The 9,977-nt window shown below is 45.3% G+C and overlaps 3 non-coding genes across 3 annotated transcripts; 2 read left to right on the top strand and 1 right to left on the bottom strand.

The window, feature by feature from the left end:
* Positions 1-1,264: 1,264 nt before the first annotated feature.
* Trnai-uau lies at positions 1,265-1,358 on the bottom strand. The gene is made up of 2 exons: positions 1,321-1,358; positions 1,265-1,300 (listed from the first exon to the last, which is right to left on the bottom strand). It is a non-coding gene; the product is annotated as a tRNA-Ile (tRNA).
* Positions 1,359-8,616: 7,258 nt separating this feature from the next.
* Trnam-cau lies at positions 8,617-8,688 on the top strand. The gene has a single exon. It is a non-coding gene; the product is annotated as a tRNA-Met (tRNA).
* Positions 8,689-8,921: 233 nt separating this feature from the next.
* Trnak-uuu lies at positions 8,922-8,994 on the top strand. The gene has a single exon. It is a non-coding gene; the product is annotated as a tRNA-Lys (tRNA).
* Positions 8,995-9,977: the final 983 nt, after the last annotated feature.

The following is a 9,977-nucleotide window of genomic DNA, read 5'->3' as shown; positions in this document are numbered from 1 at the left end:
AGAGAGAGAGAGAGAGAGAGAGAGAGAGAGAGAGAGAGAGAGATCAGATATCTAATAAAACGTTGCTAAGTGTGTCTGTAGAAGTTTCTGAAAGATTTCAGATCCATTATAGAATCTACTGAGACTCAGAACAAAACAGCTGTGAAAGAAATTCACTCTCTCTGGTGCTGAAACTTGTTTTGCCTTTTAAACAGAGATTTACACCAGCAGCTACTGGTTTCTGTTAGCGTGTGGAATTCTCTGCAGTTGGTTCTCTTTCTCTGGGGTGTGCATATCATTACATGAGAGGAAACTTGCCGATGGAAAGGTTCCGGGGTTATCCCATTTAAAGAGCTTAGAGGAGAAGGAGAACACCTCAGGACAAAAGAAAAATCCAAGCAGGATGAGATGAAAACAGCAGCTTGCGCTCAAGATTCAGGATGAATGTAACTCTCACAGCAAAAGGTGTTTATTTCCTTATGAAATTAGAAAGAAATTCATCTCTGTCTGCCTATATATGCTGTTTCAGTGTTTGGAGAAGTTTGGCTTTTCTTGTTCTGGTTTGGTGGTGGTATTATTATTAATTATTATTGTGGATTTTGTTTATTTGAAACAGGTTCTCATGTAGCCAGGGCTGGCCTCATGAACTTGAAATTCTGATCCTCCTGCCTCTGCCTCCCCAGGACTGAGATTACAGACATGAGACTCCAAGCTCAGCTATTTATTTTGTTTTTTTGAGACAAAGTTAACTGCAGCCCAGGCTGGCCTGGAACTCAGTCCGTAGCCCAGACTAGCCTTGAACTCTCAGCAATCCTCCTACCTCGGCGCCCCAGTGGTGAGATTATCCAGTGCGCTTTTATCAAGTGGGCAGTGAACCCGGACTCAGCACACTGAGGTTTCAATCTCAGTAAATGTTGTGGTCTTCAGCGTTAATCTTCTGCACCTCGGTTACGGGAAATAGGAGCGCACAGACCTGCACTCGGGTTAGGGCTCCCTACTCAGTCCGCGAATAGCTGTAGGGCGGCCTCCGGCAAGGAGCGAGGGGAGAAGCTTTGAAGCTCCGCCACACACTGTCGTGAATAGAGAATCCTGTGCAGGGTCACTTCATTTTACCTCCTGGTCTGTGGTACTCTATCCATGTTTGAGATGGGCCATATGTCCTTTGTTATCATGAGAATCTATGCATTCTCACCGTGGAAAATATTACCATTGCAGCGATTTCTTTAAAGCGATGTTGGAAAAATGCATTTCCAGACGTATTTGGAGCCGGGAAGGGAAGAAAACATGCTCCAGGTGAGGCTCGAACTCACAACCTCGGCATCACCCGCACATATACTGCTGTATAAGTACCGCGCGCTAACCGATTGCGCCACTGGAGCATGCTTTCTCCTTACCGGCTGTGCGCACTCTACAGAGGCAGGAGCGGGAGCACGCCTGGTACAGAAAGCGCGCTCCCAGCTGGGCACATCCCCCAGGCTAGAAGCGCCCACGTGACCCCACCCCGGGTACCTGGAACCAGCATTCATCGTGAAGAAAGGGAAGGGACTGCAGCTCTGCCCCGTCCTCTGGAGGAGGCTTTTGCAGAAAACCCTAGCTGACTGCCAGCATCCCCGCGCACCTGCTGGCTCCGGATGCTGCCTGCTAGATCCGGAACAGACCTCTAGCCTGCTCAACCCCGCAGGCTCTGGAAACCGCCGCGGTCCCTTACCTGCTCCCCGAGTTTATCCCAAAGCCTCCCTCATCCTGCCAAAACACCCCCCCCCCCGCGGCATTGCAGAGTCATTTGGTCTGGCGCTCTCGAGGGAAATCTGGTGACACCGTTCCTAATTTGTGCAGCGCGCACGGAGCTCAGGACGATGTGCATGCCAGCTGCGCCCCTGCCTCGACCTTCTCTAGAGGGTCCTTACAGAGTCCTGCCACATGCTCCATAGAGGTCAAATTTGCTAGCCAGGCGTGGTGTCTCATTCTCGTAAATCCCCTCACTCGAGCTCTAGCAGGGGGACTGTAAAGAGTTCCAGGCCACCAGTGTGTGCGTGTGCGTGTGCGTGTGTGTGTGTGTGTGTGTGTGTGTTGTGGGAGGAGGGGGTCTAATTAAAAGGCAGCTGTCACCTGGCATACCAACTCATGGTCTTTCTTGAATAATTGGTGGGGAGAGGCACAGAGGCTCTTTTGTATCCCACTTTGTGGAAAGGAATCTGCAGGTACACACTTGTCACACTGTTAATGGGTTGTTCTGAGTTCTCTCACCAGCCCAGGTGACACCGGCACTAGTGTAAGGCTGATACCAACAGATCCTAACTAGACTCAGTGACATGCTGAGGCCAGATGTCCAGAGAACCAGAGGAGGGTGCAAGAAAGGCATCAAAGTCTCAATTCCGCCTGACCACCGGAGCAGAGGAGCGACACTGAGCTCAGAGAAGCTGACTGCCTGTGTCCCCCCCGCCCCCCACCCAGGCCTGTTCAACCTGCATCCACCCCAGCCCAACAAAGTCTCAAACATTTAAAAAAATCAAGAACTTTTTTTGTGACTGGACTTTGTAACTCAAGAGCACTTCTCAAACATAAACTTTGGAATGACAACATCATGTCAGAGGGCTAAAGGGTCGGACTCCCGGTGAGCCTGCTAGCTGTAGATGAGATGTTGGAGCTAGCCTCCTGCCTTGTCAGATCACTGACTGAATACAGGGCAGCTTTAACAGTGGTAACCGGCAGCACAGGCTTTGAAATGCCAGTCACACTCCTACTTCCTAAGTGCTGAGAGTACAGACCAGCACAGCCATGCACCTCAGCCCCACCCCCGCACGTGGGCGCTCAATAATGGCTTAAAGTGAGGAGTGATGAGAAAGCAACACAGATTCCTTGACAGATAAACTCTACAGAGAACTCCCCAATCAGGAGAGACCTGGCTCTACCTCAGCTTCTACAGACTGCTGGAAATCATGACGGCTCCTAACAGCTTACCATGCTGTTGAAGCAAAACAGCCATTGCCCTGCGCCGGCTATGAGTGACCATGGCCCAGGAAAATGGTTGCCCTGAAGACCATTCCACAGTGAAAGCAGTTGCATGAACTTTTTACAGTCACAGAACAGAAGGTCATAAACCAATGCATTGGTGGAAACATCAGGCTAGCTGATGACACAAAGTGGGGAAATCTCTGCTGTGGGTTTCAGATGCCACCTGATGACATTCTCCACCTTTCAAAGGTTTGACCTGATACTCGAAAGGTTGTTAGGTCAGAAACAAAGGTGGTGATAGGTGGTTAAGGAAGTAAAGATCCCCAAGATAATTGGCTCTCAGTCTGCAATATTTCAACTCCACAGTCACAAAGTTCTGATCACCCATTAGTGTGAAGACTCTACCACCTCCCAGATACTGGATTACAGTTCACTACCCCCAGAGCTGGGCAGTGGATTTGTATCAGAACGTTAGTCTTTAAATCTATATGTATATTTTCATGCTGTGGATTGAACCTAGGGTCCCACACACTGCTAGGCAAGCGCTCTTCTTCTGAGCATCCTCAGTCCTCTTATAACCCTTAAAAAAAAGATTTAGTTTTTTATTGTATTTCTGAAAAGTGGATTGAGGCACCAACATTCTAGAACCTTTCCTTAAAGGTCACTAAACACGTGAAAAGCAACTTTACAGGGTCATAATTATTGAAAAGGAAATGTGAATCCTCAAATAAATTATCTTATAAGTTTCACACTTTCCCTTTTCTGTTTAAAAAGTAGCATTAGCTGGCCGTGATGGTGCACACCTTTAATCCCAGCACTTGGGAGGCAGAGGCAGGTGGATCGCTGTGAGTTCAAGGCCAGCCTGGTCTACATAGTGAGTTCCAGGACAGCTGGGGCTACAGGGAAATTCTGTCTCAAAAAGACCAAAAAAAAAAAACAAAAACAAAAACAAAAAAAAACAAACCATTAAAAATCATCTGGTTTTTTGTTTGTTTGTTTTTGTCTTTTTGTTGGTTGTTTTTTGACAGGGTCTCCCTAGTCACAGCCCACCTGGAAGTCAAGATGTGAACCGGGGTGGCCATGATCTCGCAGGGATCCATACCTGTCTCTGCCTCCCAAGGGCTGGGATTAAGGGCACATGCCACCACGCCCAGCAAAAAATCCTGTATTTTGATCAAATAAAAATAACCAGTGGTCAAAAGCTGGGAGATACACTGCTTTAAAATTCTCACACTTTGGGATTTTTTTCCTCTTTTTTTTCTTTGTAAAGCTCCTTATATTCTTAATATTACATTTATTTATCATTTAATTATTGGGGGGCACATGTGGAGATCAGCAGGCAACTTGTGAGAGTTGGTTCCTTCCTTCCACCATACGGGTCCTACGGCTCAAACTCAGGTTTCCAGGGTTGTCAGCAAGAGCCTGTACCCTCTGAGCCATCTTTCTTAACTCTCCCCAAACTCCATCTGCTTTTTAGACATCATATCTCATATGTGTAAGCTCTCCTCTCTCTTCTGAGAAGATTCATGAGCATTGCATGCTTCCAAAAGTCATACCCCAAGAAACGAATAAGGGAACTGCACAACATTAGAACCTATCCCATCCTGAAGTTCCTCCTAGGTGACAGTTCAGGAGATTTCGCCTGATTCTTTTGTTCTTATTTTTCATTTTATTCAATTTTGCGTGTATGAGTGTTTTGCCTGCATATATGTCAAGAGCACCGTGTGTGCAATGCCTGCAGAGGCCAAAAGAGGGCACCAGATCCCTCTGGAACTGGACTTTTGGACAATTGTTAGCCCCCATGTGAGTGTTGGGAACTAAACCTGGGTTTTCAGCACCCAGTGCTCTTAACCGCTGAACCAGTGCTCTTAATCTCTGAGTTGTTTAGCCCTTTTAGGGATAAGGGGATCTTTATGGTGTTAAAGAGGGAATTCCTGGGACCAATCTCCCATAGATACCTACCTCAAACGGAACCCCCATGGGGAAAATTTCAGGCATCAGTACAGTGGTTGATGTGCAATATAGGCAACCCAATACTGACTGCTTCACCCCCACGAACCAAGGTATAAGACTATCCAGGCCTATATTCAGGTTACATCTGGATAATATATACTTCTAGGTATCCCAATATATTTTTTTAAGATTTGTGTGTGTGTGTGTTTGAATGTTTGCCTGCATGTATGTATGTGCATCACATAAATGCAGTGCCTAATGAGGCCAAGAGAGGCCTCTGGATCCCCTGGAATTGGAGTTAAAGATGGTTGTGAACGTCCATGTGGGTGCTGGGAACCAAACTAGGGTCTTCTGCAAGAGCAGCCAGTACTTTAACCACTAACCAACTCGCTAGCTCCCACCCAATACTTTCTAAAAACTTTATTTATTTATGTGTGTTCATGTGCACATGACTGAAAATACCTGCAGAGTCCAAAAGAGGGTATCTGATCCCTTGAAGGTGAAGTCACAGGCAGTTGAGAGCCCCCTGAACCTGGGTCCTCTGGAAGAGTAGCAAGCTCTCTTAATAGCTGAGCCATCTTTTCAGTCTTATCCTAAATGCTTTTTAAAGTCATTCAAAGGTTTTTTATTTCCACATAAAACACATGCATAGACTTTAAGATAATAGACAGCATTACAACATGCTGTTACAACTGCACAGTTAATGTAAAGAGAAAAATTCAACCACACCTACAACCCTTGCTAAAGCAGAAAGGTCTTAATTTCAAATCTAGCCTGGGCTACACAGAGAGATCATGTCTTAAAGAAAATAAAAATCTGACAAGCAAAGTACCCTTGTAAAAAGTACCCTTGTAGCATTGTAAAAACAAATCTACCCACCGAGCTTTACAGTAATACTTGTCCCCTGACTGTCATCAGTGACTGAGATATAATTAAGTCCCCAAATTTAGGTGCACAGCAGATTTGAACCCTTGTAATCTATAGAAATTCAGTGATGTTGATGGAATTTTAAATTGGCATTGACTCTGGGCAGCTTCCAGGTGGACTGAATCAGTACTTAAATCCAAAGATAAAGCAGCTAGGGTCCTGGTTGGATTTTAGGCACACGCCTTTCATCCCAGCACTTGGGAGGCAGAGGCAGATGGAGCTCTGTGAGATGGAGGCCCGCCAGGTCTACATTGGAAGTTCTAGGCCAGCTGGAGCTACAAGGAGCCTTGTCTGAAGGAAAAATAAATAAATAAATAAATAAATAAATAAATAAATAAATAAATAAGGAACAAAGGTGATGCCTGCCTCTCCTCAGGCGTGAGTTAGTATGTCCAGCTTAACAGTTTTGTTTTTGTTTTGTTTTGTTTTTTTCTGTATTTATCTTAAAGATATTCTTCAGTGGTGTCTTCGAGATGTTTATGTTTTATTTCCCTTCTAGAAAGAAATTCACTTTAAGGTCTGTTCTAGTAGGTTTCTTCACTGCTGTGACAAAATACTCTGACCAATACCAACTTGGGGAGGAAAGGGTTTATTTGTCTTACCAGGTCGCAGTTCATCAGGGAGCCCAAGGTAGGAACTCAGGCTCCTGCAGGAACCTGCAGGCAGGAGCTAGAGCACAGGCCATGGAGGAATGCTGCTTACTGGCTTGCTCCCCTGGTCCCTGCTCGGCCTGCTTTCTTATTCAGTCCAACAGAGGCAGTTCCCCAACTGAGGCTCCCTCAACCCAGGTGTGTCAAGTTGACACTAAAACTATCCAGCAAATGTCATTTCAGTATAAAGTCCTATGACCGAATTCACAAAGTAAGTCTACTGAGGAGCTCCTGGGTTGAGTTTAAGTCACATTAAGCACTGAAGAATCCAGATTCTTCCCTTGAAACCCCAAACAGAGTTTTTTGAAGAGTAAGAACAAGATAGCCTCCTCTTTTTTTTTTAAAAAAAAAAAAAAAAAAAAAAAAAAAAAAAAAAAAAAAAAAAATGAAGCAGGAAAGAGAATCGAACATGAGGGAGACTAAGCAAACCAGACCAGCTATGCAATTCAAAGGCCAGTAAAAATCAAAGTGGGGACCCCTTGTTCAAAAGCGGTGGAAAGGCTGGGTGAGGTGGCGCATACCTTTAATTCTGGCACACAGGAGGCAGAGGCAGGTGAATCTCTGTGAGATAGAGGTTAGCCTGAACAACTTACTGAGTTCCAGGCCACCTGGGGCTATAGGGAGGCCCTGTCTCAAATGAAACAAAACAAGAATTTCAGTAGATGCTGGGCATCTACTTTTCAGAGTTACTCTGAAAGCAAAAGCAAAAAGAGCTTAAGTTCAAGGCTAACCTGGGCAGTTTAGTGAGACTCTGCCTCAATATAAAGTTTTAAGACTTTCAAGGGCTGGAGTGATAGCTCAGTGGTTAAGAGCACTGGTTGCTCTTGCAGAGGACTTGGATTTGATTCCCAGCACCTACATGACAGCTAACAACTGTCCCTAACTCCAGTTCCGAGGGATCCAACGCCCTCTTCTGACCTTCTGACCTCCACAGGCATTGCATGACATGGGTGCACTTACACACGTGCAGCAATACATTCACACATAAAATAATATTTTTTTAAAAGTTTTGAGACTTTTATTTTATTGTGTGTGTGTGTGTGTGTGTGTGTGTGTGTGTGTGTGTGCATGTGAATGCAGTGCCTCCCGGAGGCCAGAAGAGCATATCAGATCCTGTGGAGCTGGAGTCAGAGCTGGTTGTGAGCCACCTGAGTGCTGGGACTCTTGGGTCTGGGACAAGAGCAGTACATGCTCTAATCTGCTGAGCCATCTCTCCAGCCTCATCAATAAAATCATTAAAAAAAATTTCAAGGTCAGGGCATGGTGTCAGGAAGTGGAGGATCAGAAATTCAAGGTTAGCTTTGGATACATAGCAAGTTTGAGGCCAACTTGAGCTACAAGAGTCACTGTAGGAAAAAAAAATAAAATTTAAGGCAGGGTATGAAATTTAAAAGTTTCTACAGAACAAAGCAAACTGTCAGCAGAGCACACAGGCAGCCCACAGAATGTGAGAAAGCCTTTACCAGCAACTCAAGGGGCTAATATCCAGAATATATAAAGAACTGCAAACATTGATTACCAACCAATGGCCCAATAAGGTTTACATAGGGAGTTCCCGTACAGCTGGGGCTAAAGGTTGACCCTGTCTCATAAAGACCAAAAAAAAAGAAAGGAAGGAAGGAAGGAAGGGAGGGAGGGAGGGAGGGAGGAAAAGAAAGGAAAGGAAAGGAAAGAAAAGAAAAGAAAAGAAAAAATTATAAAAAAGGGCTAGGAATATGACTCTGGTAGAGAAATTGCCTGGCCCTGAGTTGAAGCCTCAATACAGGGCGGGGGGGGGGGGGGGGGGGGCGTACACGACTCGACAAGACCACACACCACACGGACGGGGACCACTAACCCCACAGCAGCGTGGAAGGGCGAGAGGGGGTGAGGCCCACAGGAGCGGGGCTGTGAAGGCATCTGTACTCTAAGTCCATCCCCAGGACCAGTGCGAGGCCACAGCGGGCGGAATTCCAAGCTCTGAGAAGCGGTTGGGCTTTTTTCATTAAGCTGCAGACAGGTTAGAGATTGTAGGCGAGTTTAGGGACCGTAATATGCAAGACGGAGCTGATCGGATCAGAGAGGCTCCAGAAGATCACGGAAATACAGACCAGGCATGGATGACCAGGCTGGTCAATTAGAAGGATTCTAGGCGAAGTTACGTTAGATAGAGAGCAGAGTGGCGCAGCGGAAGCGTGCTGGGCCCATAACCCAGAGGTCGATGGATCGAAACCATCCTCTGCTAGCTTGATCTTTTCTCTCCCCCTACACCAGATTGGTACACATAGTCCTTGTATCTGTTTCCTGTGCTCTTGGATCTGGACGATCAGCACCGCTGAGCTGTGGTAGGCATAAGGTCAGTCGTACCGTGACCCTTTGGAAAGACAAATCTTTTTAAATTTCTAAATCCCAGTGGCAAGGTTTAGCGACTCATGAGTCATTTTATATAATGAAACAACACTTTCTTGGCTTGCGAGAGCCTGGATAGCTCAGTCGGTAGAGCATCAGACTTTTAATCTGAGGGTCCAGGGTTCAAGTCCCTGTTCAGGCGCGAAGTAATACTTTTGTATGCTCCTGATCACTATCCTTCTTAACGAAGAAGTCCTTCTGAAAGGAAGAAAGAAGGAAGGAAGGAATAAATAAATCCAGTCGTGGGATTAAAGTCTTTAAAATTGATTTTGACTCCTCCCAATAAAGCAAACAGAAAAGACATAAGTAACGGTAAAAATATACATGATGGGATACGTATATGGAAATGCCATAATGAGACCCATTATAAATAATTAGTATATACTAACTAAAATAAAATAAACTCCCTTGAGCTGGGTGGTGGTGTGAGTTTCAGAACAGCAGGAACTACACTGGGATCCTGTCTCAAAATACGCCCCCTCTGAAATGATTCATTATCCCTAGGTTGTAACTCCAGTCTAAAACATTTGCAGTCTGTCTCCGAGTTTCTTACACTTTAGATCAGCTCACCTTGGGGAAGAAAGAAAATCTGCAGAACACTCAAGCACGTCGGGAAACTATCTCCCTTGGTTTGTTGCTTTGTTTCAAACTGAGTCTCTGCAGAGTCCAAGCTGCCCTCAATCTAGTTACCTTTTCTAAATTTGCAGTTTTTATCCTTACCCTGAAATATACTTATGGCCAGTGACTCATCTAGGCTTTGTATGATTTCTCTGCTCAGCAGAACAAAGGTGTGGGGGAGTCAACATGGTTCGTCTTGTCTTGAGATGTCAGTAGTATTTTTATTTTTATAGTAAAAGTCCTTAAGGATGAGGAAGTGGCATTTTTTTATATTTAAACTTTCTCCTATTAAACATTGGACATTTAGTTATTTCTAATATTCTGCAATGACAAGGGTGTAAAAGAGCAAATCAGCCGAGCGCGAAGCCTTTGATCCAAGCAGTCTGGAGGCAGAGGCAGGCGGATCTCTGTGAGTTCAAGGCCAGCCTGGTCTACATAGTGAGTTTCAGGACAGCTGGGGCTATAGGGAGACCCTGTCTCAAAAAGACCAAAAATTAAATAAATAAA

The sequence above is a fragment of the Nannospalax galili genome, unplaced genomic scaffold (genome assembly GCF_000622305.1).
Source record: "Nannospalax galili isolate Female #2095 unplaced genomic scaffold, S.galili_v1.0 scaffold952, whole genome shotgun sequence".
Classification (NCBI taxonomy): Eukaryota; Metazoa; Chordata; class Mammalia; order Rodentia; family Spalacidae; genus Nannospalax; species Nannospalax galili.
This window is presented reverse-complemented; position numbering and strand designations above follow the sequence as displayed.